The sequence below is a fragment of the Delphinus delphis genome, chromosome 8 (assembly GCF_949987515.2).
Source record: "Delphinus delphis chromosome 8, mDelDel1.2, whole genome shotgun sequence".
In the NCBI taxonomy this organism is placed as follows: Eukaryota; Metazoa; Chordata; class Mammalia; order Artiodactyla; family Delphinidae; genus Delphinus; species Delphinus delphis.
Genome location: NC_082690.1, coordinates 40,433,750 through 40,443,564, shown reverse-complemented (window position 1 = coordinate 40,443,564; position 9,815 = coordinate 40,433,750).

Sequence of the window (9,815 nt, the reverse complement as noted above, 5' to 3'; positions counted from 1 at the left end):
TCCCACAAGACTGCTTTGACGATTCAGGGTCTTTTGTGTCTCCATAAAAATTTTCAGATTATTTTGTTCTAGTTCTGTAAAAAACACCATTGGTAATTTGATAGGGATTGCATTCAATCTGTAGATTGCTTTGGGTAGTATAGTCATTTTCACAATATTGATTCCTCCAATCCAAGAACATGGTATATCTCTCAATCTGTTGGTATCATCTTTAATTTCTTTCATCAGTGTCTTACAGTTTTCTGCATATGGATCTTTTGTCTCCCTAGGTAGGTTTATTCCTGGTTATTTTATTCTTTTTGTTGCAATGGTAAATTGGAGTGTTTCGTTAATTTCTCTTTCAGATTTTTCATCATTAGTGTATAGGAATGCAAGAGATTTCTGTGCATTAATTTTGTATCCTGCAACTTTACCAAATTCATTGATAGCTCTAGTACTTTTCTGGTGGCATCTTTAGGATTCTTTATGTATTGTATCATGTCATCTGCAAACAGTGACAGTTTTACTTCTTTTCCAATTTGTATTCCTTTTATTTCTTTTTCTTCTCTGATTGCCATGGCTAGGACTTCCAAAACTATCTTGAATAATAGTGGTGAGAGTGGACATCCTTGTCTTGTTCCTGATCTTTGAGGAAATGCTTTCAGTTTTTCACCATTGTGAATGATGTTTGCTGTGGGTTTGTTGTATATGGCCTTTATTATGTTGAGGTAGGTTCCCTGTATGCCCACTTTCTGGAGAGTTTCTATCATAAATGGGTGTTGAATTTTGTCAAAAGCTTTTTCTGCATCTATTCAGATGATCATATGGTGTTTCTTCTTTAATTTGTTAATATGTTGTATCACATTGATTGATTTGCGTATACTGAAGAATCCTTGCATCCCTGGGATAAATCCCACTTGATCATGGTGTATGAACCTTTTAATGTGTTGTTGGATTCTGTTTGCTAGTATTTTGTTGAGGATTTTTGCATCTATATTTATCAGTGATATTGGTCAGTAACTTTCTTTTTTTGTAGTATATTTGTCTTTTTTTGGTATCAGGGTGATGGTGGCCTCATAGAATGAGTTTGGGAGTGTTCCTTCCTCCTTAAATTTTTGGAAGAGTTTGAGAAGGGTAGGTGTTAGTGCTTCTCTAAATGTTCAATAGAATTCACCTTTGAAGCCATCTGGTCCTGGACTTTTGTTTGTTGGAAGATTTTTAATCACAGTTTCAATTTCATTACTTGTGATTGGTCTGTTCATATTATCTATTTCTTCCTGGTTCAGTCTTGGAAGGTTATACCTTTCTAAGAATTTGTCCATTTCTTCCAAGTTTTCCATTTTATTGGCATAGAATTGCTTGTAGTAGTCTTTTTGGATGTTTTGTATTTCTGTGGTGTCTGTTGTAACTTCTCCTTTTCCACTTCTAATTTTATTGATTTGAGTCCTCGCCCTCTTTTTCTTGATGAGTCTAGCTAATGGTTTATCAGTTTTGTTTATCTTCTCAAAGAACAAGCTTTCAGTTTTATTGATCTTTGCTATTGTTTTCTTTCTTTCTATTTTATTTATGTCTGCTCTGATCTTTATGATTTCTTTTCTTCTGCTAAATTTGGGTTTTGTTTGTTCTTCTTTCTCTAGTTCCTTTAGATTTAAGATTATATTGTTTATTTGAGATTTTTCTTGTTTCTTGAGGTAGGCTTGTATAGCTATAAACTTCCCTCTTAGAACTGCTTTTGCTGCATCCCATAGGTTTTGGATTGTCGTTTTTTCATTGTCATTTGTCTCTAGGTATTTTTTGATTTCTTCAGTGATCTATTGGTTATTTAGTAACGTATTGTTTAGCCTCCGTGTGTTTGTGATTTTTACGTTTTGTTCCCTGTAATTGATTTCTAATCTCCTAGCATTGTGGTCAGAAAAGATGCTTGATATGATTTCAGTTTTCTTAAATTTACTGAGGCTTGATTTGTGACCCAAGATGTGATCTATCCTGGAGGATGTTCTGTGCACACTTGAGAAGAAAGTGTAGTCTGCTGTTTTTGGATGGAATGTCCTATAAATATCGATTAAATCTATCTGGTCTATTGTGTCATTTTAAGCTTGAGTTTCCTTATAAATTTTCAGTTTGGTAGATCTGTCCATTGGTGTAAGTGAGGTGTTAAAGTCCCGTACTATTATTGTGTTACTGTCGATTTCCTCTTTTATAACTGTTGGCAGTTGCCTTATATATTGAGGTGCTCCTATGTTGGGTGCATATATATTTATAATTGTTATATCTTCTTCTTGGACTTATCCCTTGATCATTATGTAGTGTCCTTCCTTGTCTCTTGTAACATTCTTTATTTTAAAATCTATATTATCTGATATGAGTATTGCTACTTCAGCTTTCTTTTGATTTCCATTTGCATGGAATATCTTTTTCCATCCCCTCACTTTCAGTCTGTATGTGTCCCTAGGTCTGAAGTGGGTCTTTTGTAGATAGCATATATATTGGTCTTATTTTTGTATCCATTCAGCAAGCCTGTGTCTTTTGGTTGGAGCATTCAATCCATTCACATTTAAGGTAATTATTGATACGTATGTTCCTATGACCATTTTCTTAATTGTTTTGGGTTTGTGTTTGTAGGTCCTTTTCTTCTCTTGTGTTTCCTACTTAGAGAAGTTCCTTTAGCATTTGTTTTAGAGCTGGTTTGGTGGTGCTGAATTCCCTAGCTTTTGCTTGTCTGTAAAGCTTTTGATTTCTCCATCGAATCTGAATGAGATCCTTGCTGGGTAGAGTAATCTTGGTTGTAGTTCTTCCCTTTCATCGCTTTAAGTATATCATGCCACTCCCTTCTGGCTTGTAGAGTTTCTGCTGAGAAATCAGCTGTTAACCTTATGGGTGTTCCTTTATATATTATTTGTCATTTTTTCCTTGCTGCTTTCAATAATTTTTCTTTGTCTTTTATTTTTTCCAATTTGATGACTATGTGTCTCAGCATGTTTCTCCTTGGGTTTATCCTATATGTGACTCTGCACTTCCTGGACTTGGGTGGCTATTTCCTTTCCCCTGTTAGGGACATTTTTGACTATAATCTCTTCAGATATTTTCTTGGGTCTTTCTCTCTCTCATCTCCTTCTGGGACCCCTACAATGCGAATGTTGTGGCCTTTCATGTTGTCCCAGAGGTCTCTTAGGCTGTCTTCATTTCTTTTCATTCTTTTTTCTTTATTCTGTTCCATGGCAGTGAATTCCAGCATTCTGTCTTCCAGGTCACTTATCCATTCTTCTGCACAGTTATTCTGCTATTGATTCCTTCTAGTGTAGTTTTCATTTCAGTTATTGTATTGTTCATCTCTGTTTGTTTGTTTTTTAATTCTTCTAGGTTTTTGTTAAACATTTCTTGCATCTTCTCGATCTTTGCCTCCATTCTTTTTCCGAGGTCCTGGATCATCTTCACTATCATTATTCTGAATTCTTTTTCTGGAAAGTTGCCTATCTCCACTTCATTTAGCTGTTTTTCTGGGGTTTTATCTTGTTCCTTCATCTGGTACATAGCCCTCTGCCTTTTCATCTTGTCTATCTTTCTGTAAATGTGGTTTTTGTTCCACAGGGTTGGAAACTTCAGGATTGTAGTTCTTCTTGCTTCTTCTGTCTGCCCTCTGGTGGATGAGGCTGTCTAAGAGGCTTCTGCAAATTTTCTGATGGAAGGGACTGGTGGTGGGTGGAGCTGGCTGTTTCTCTGGTGGACAGAGGGCAGTAAAACTTTAATCCACTTGACTGCTGATGAATGGGGCTTGTACCCCCCCAGTTGGTTTTTGGCCTGAGGTGACCCAACACTGGAGCCTTTCTGAGCTCCTTGGTAAGGCTAATGGTGGACTCTGGGAGTGCTGAGACAAAGGAGTACTTCCCAGAACTTCCACCACCAGTGTCCCTGTCCTCATGATGAGACAGAGCCATCCCCCGCCTCTGCAGGAGACCCTCCAACACCAGCAGGTAGGTCTGGTTCAATCTCCTTTGGGGTCACTGCTCCTTCCTCTGTGTCCCAATGCGCACCCTACTTTGTGTGTGCCTTCCAAGAGTGGAGTCTGTTTCCCCTAGTCCTGTCGAAGTCTTGCAGTCAAATCCCACTAGATTTCAAAGTCTGATTCTCTAGGAATTCCTCCTCCCACTGCTGGACCCCCAGGTTGGGAAGCCGGACATGGGGCTCAGAATCTTCACTGCAGTGGGTGGAATTCTGTTGTATAAGTGTTTTCTGTTTGTGGGTCACCCACCCCGCAGTTATGGGATTTGATTTTATTGGGATTGTGCCCCTCCTACCATCACACTGTGGCTTCTCCTTTGTCTTTGGATGTGGGGTATCTTTTTTGGTAAGTTCCAGTGTCTTCCTGTCGATGACTGTTCAGCAGTTAGTTGTGATTCTGGTGTTCTCACAAGAGAGAGTGAGAGCATGTCCTTCTTGCCATTTGTATTTTTTGTTTGTGTTTTTCTTGACTTCTGTAAGGCTTTTTTCTTTTTTTTTTGTGGTACGCGGGCCTCTCGCTGTCGTGGCCTCTCCCGTTGCGGAGCACAGCCTCCGGACGCGCAGGCTCAGCGGCCATGGCTCAGGGGCCCAGCCACTCTGCGGCATGTGGGATCCTCCCGGACCGAGGCATGAACCCGTGTCCCCTGCATTGGCAGGCGGACTCTCAACCACTGCGCCACCAGGGAAGCCCAAAGGCTTTTGTATTTTAAAGATATTAATAATTTGTCATACTTTGGTACCTATGTCTCTAATTTACCATGTGCTTTTAAATTTTGTTTATGTTGTCTTTTCAGCTTCAGAAATTTTAAGTTTATATATTCAAATTATCACTGTTTTCTTTTAATGTTACTAAAGCAGAGTGTGATTTGAAACCTAGAAAATCTATCCCTGTCTAGATATTTGACAAATATGACCTTTTCTTGGTTTTTATTTCCTTTCCTATAGTCCTGTGAATCCATCTATATTATATTTTAGTGTAAAGTGAGTACTGTATCTAAGCTATTTTCCCCAAATCTGGAAGAGCATTGATGAGTTAAAAGAGAACCAAATATAAATCCTGAAAATTAAAAATAGAATCATTGAAATAAATACCTCAATCGATTTGTTAACCAGACAAAGAGAGGATTAATAAATCAGAAAGCAGACTTTAGGAAATCAGTAGATTTAGAATGCAGTACAAAGAGCTACACGTGGAGTGTAAAATGAGACACCTCACCACACATTTGGTAGAAGTTCCAGAAATAGGAAATACAAAGAACAGGTAGAAGATGGAGGCAATTTTCAAGAGATAATGCCTTCAAATGTTCCAAAATTGGAACATACATTCTTAGAGTGAAAAAAAAAATCACAAGGAGAATAAATAAGAAAGTTTCATACTTAATACAGTTTGATGAAATTATAGAACATCAAGTATAAGGGAAAATCTTAAAAGATTTCCAGAAAGAAGTGTAGACTTGCAGACCACCTGCAAAGAAGCAATAACACTGCCTGTAGAATAAGTGAGAAAAAAATTGAATAATATCTTTAAAGTCTTGAGAGAAAAGAATAATGAAGAATAATCTATGTGCAGCTAAATGAACTTTGAAGAATGAGTGATAAATTTAAAAATTCAAATATAATGAGGGTTTACTGCCCACAGACCCTTGCTGAAAGAGCTACTAAAGAATGTACTTCAGTATAACAGAAAACAAACCCACTGAACAAAGCAAAGATGAGTAAAGAAATTAGTAAAATATGTTGTAAATCTAAACTAATATTGGTTGTTTAAGCTCATACAACTCAATAACAACAACAACAAACAAAATTGAAAAATGAGTGAAGACCTAAATAGACACTTCTCCAAAGAAGACATATAGATGGCCAATAGACACATGAAAAGATGTTTATCATCGTTAATTATTAGAGAAATGCAAATCAAAACTGCAATGAGGTACCACCTCACACGGGTCAGAATGACCATGGTTAAAAAGTCTACAAATAGCAAATGCTGGAAAAAAAAGGTGTGGAAAAAAAAAAGGAACCCTCCTATAATGTTGATGGGAATGTAAGTTGGGGCAGCCACTATGGAAAACAGTACGGAGTTCCTTAAAAAACTAAAAACAGAGTTGTCATGTGATTCAGCAATCTCACTTCTACACACACATCCAGACAAAACTATAAATCAAAAAAGATAAAGGCACCCCTATGTTCAGAGCAGCACTATTCACAATAGCCAAGACATAGAAACAACCTAAGTGTCTATCAGCCGATGAATGGATAAAGAAGATGTGGTATATATACACAATGCAATATTATTCAGCCATAAAAAAGAATGAAATAATGCCATTTGCAGCAACATGGTTGGGCCTAGAGATTATCATACTAAGCGAAGTAAATCAGACAGAGAAAGACAAATATCATGATATCCCTTATATGTGGACACTAAAGGAATGATACAAAAAAAATTTTATTTACAAAACAGAAACAGACTCACAGACATAGAAAACAACTTACAGTTACCAAAGGGAAAAGGTTGGAGGGGAGGGGTAAATTAGGAATTTGGGAGTAACATATACACAGTACTATATATTAAATAGATAAACAACAAGGACCTAGTGTATAGCAGAGGGAACTCTACTCAATATTTTGCAATAACCTATATGGGAAAAGAATATATACATTCTTTTTCAGATTATATATATATATATATATATATATATATATATATTCTTTTTCAGATTATATATATATATATATATATATATATATATATATATATTCCTTGCTGTATTATTTTTAAAGCAAATCTATACATCCTACAATTAAAATCTGGCTCTTTGTGGGGAGAGACCGGTAGAAAATAGTTTTAGCAAGACTCATGAAGAAAAAGAGAAGGCAGAAATAAAACAATGTTAGGGGTAAAAAATGCACAGTAGAGATCTTAAAATATCATGTTAATAACACCATTATGCCAATAATTTTGAACATTTGAAAGAAAGGTATAATTTTCTAGAACTATGTAAATTAAGACCATTTATCCCAAAATGAATAGAAAAATTTACTATATTATAGTGGTTAAGAGCATAGCTCCTACAGCCAGACTGCCTGTGTTTGATTTTGGCTCTGCTGTTAACTGTGTGAACTTCAGCAAGCTACCTAACTTTTCTTTGCCTGAGTTTCCTCATATGTAAAATGGGAATAATAACTACACCTAGATCATAAGACTGTTGTGTTGATTAAATAAATATTTGTTGTTGAAATGCTTAGATTAGAACAAGGGCCTCGTACTGTGTAAGTGTTACCTACTGCTAATATGGTAGTGACAAAATAACAAGAGATTGCATCGGTAGTCAAAAATGTCCTCCCTAAAAAGGAAACAGAGCCAGAAAGATTTACAGCTGAGTTTTACTATAGTCAAGGAACAGATAATTCCTATCTTATACAAACTGTTCCAGAGAGTAGACAAGTAGACAAAGCCATTCTGTTTATTTTATGAGACAATATAATTTGCTTCCCAAACCAAAGACACTATAAAAAAGAAAACCACATGCCAAACTCACTTATAAACATAGATGTAAAAAATCCAAGTAAAATGTTAACAGATCCAGTTTAGCTGAATAGAAGAATACATTTAAAAAATAAAACCTAGCATGATTTATCCCAGAGATGTACAGAAGTTTTAACTTAAGAAAATCTGTCAGTGTAATTCACCATGTTAGCAGGGTAAAAGAGACAAAAAAAAAAAAAAAAAAAAATCCACATGATCACTGAAAAGGTGCAGACTAAGCTTTCAAGAAAATTTAGAACTAATTTGTGACTTAAAAAGACAATTCTTAACAAAGTGTAGATAGAAGAAAACTTGAACATCCTTGACTTGAAAAAAAGGCATCTGACAAAAACGTACATCATATCATAATCAATTTTATCATATTACATAAAACAAGTGCTTAGAAGCTTTCCATTAAAGTCAAAAACAAGACAAAGATATCCACTACCACATCATCAATACTGTGTTATAATTACATCTAATATAAATTATCATTATTCATTCATGGTGTGATTGTCTATTTAGAAAACCTAAGAAATTCTTCAGAACTAATAAAATCACTCAACAGGATAGATCATATAAAACTACCTTCAAAAACAAATAGCAGGGCTCCCCTGGTGGCGCAGTGGTTGAGAGTCCACCTGTCGATGCAGGGGATGCAGGTTCATGCCCCGGTCCGGGAGGATCCCACGTGCTGCGGAGCGGCTCGGCCCGTGAGCCATGGCTGCTGGGCCTGAGCGTCTGGAGCCTGTGCTCGGCGACGGGAGAGGCCACAACAGTGAGAGGCCCCGTACCACAAAAAAACAAAAACAAAAACATAGCATTTCCACAGGCTAGCATTATACAAAGAAAACTGAAAAAAATCTAATTTAGCAATAAAAGTAATTTGATGCCTAAGAGTAAATAAAACAAAAACTTTGTAAAATTTTTTGCTGAGAAAATTTCAAAAATGGTATTGAAAAACATATAAAAACCTTTAAAAAAGTAAACAGATATGCAGTACTCATGAATAGGAAGATTCAATATGGTAAGGATGGTAACGCTCCTTCAAATAAATCTAAATTTTTAATGCAATTCCAATAAAAATCCTAACATGGTTTTTCATAAAACTTGTAAAGTTATCTCAAAATTAATGTGATAGAATAAAAGCCCCAAAATATCCAATGTAATTCTGAAAAAGAATAACAAGAAAGGAATGCTTATTCGACCCATTATCAGAATTTATTTTAAAGCTAAATAAGTAAAACAGTGTGGCTTTGGTTGAGTCATAGATAAAAGATCAGTTGTGCAGATTAGAAATTCCAAAGCAAGTACATGTATGGAAACTTATTTAATGGAGCTGACATTACAGATCTGAAAGGAAAGGATGAATGACTTAATCAAAGGGACCAGGTAGCTGTGCTTCCTACACAAAGAAAGTTAGATTTTCATCTTACATGAAAAAAAGAAATTTCATGTAGATTAAAGACCTAACCATTAAAAACAAAAATTGTAACAATTAGAAGAAAACAGAGGGAATATTTTTAAGATATTAGGGTAGAGAAATGTATTTTATATTTTTTAAACAATACATTAAAAAGCATAAATTTAAAAAATTGTTAACTTTCACCATGTCAAAATGTAAGCTTCCAAATGACAAATGAGATAGTAGTAATGTTAAAAGACAAACAACAGACTGAAACAATATATTTGTAACATGTACAATAAGAAAAGGATTATTACTCCAAAAATGTGAAAAAAAATGCTATTAAGTTAATTAAAAAAAAAAACAACAACACCCAATAGAAAAGTGGGCAAAAAGATGAACAAGCAATTCACGGTAAAAGAAACCACATGACTAATGAATACTTGAGATGATGCTCAAGTTCACTAGTAATCAGGAAAATTCAAAATAAAATACTAATGAGATTTAATTTCACTTTCCTAACATTGGAAAAAATTAAAAAGTCTTCTGATACTAATTGTTGTTGAGAATGCAAGGAAACAAACTTAAACATCGTTTCTGGAGTGTGAAGTTGTACAACCATACTGGAAGGCCTATACCCTACAAACCAGCAATTCTACTTTGAGGTATGTACTTTCGAGAGTCTCCTGTACGTGGGTAAAGGAAGAGAATGAATTAAATATCCTACAGTCATACTATAGAATACTATATAGAAGTTAAAAGAAAGGAGCTAGCTAGTTCTATGTAGACCTACATGAATGGTTCTCAAAAATAATGTTGGGGGCTACCCTGGTGGTGCAGTGGTTGAGAGTCCGCCTGCTGATGCAGGGGACACGGATTCGTGCCCCGGTCCGGGAAGATCCCACA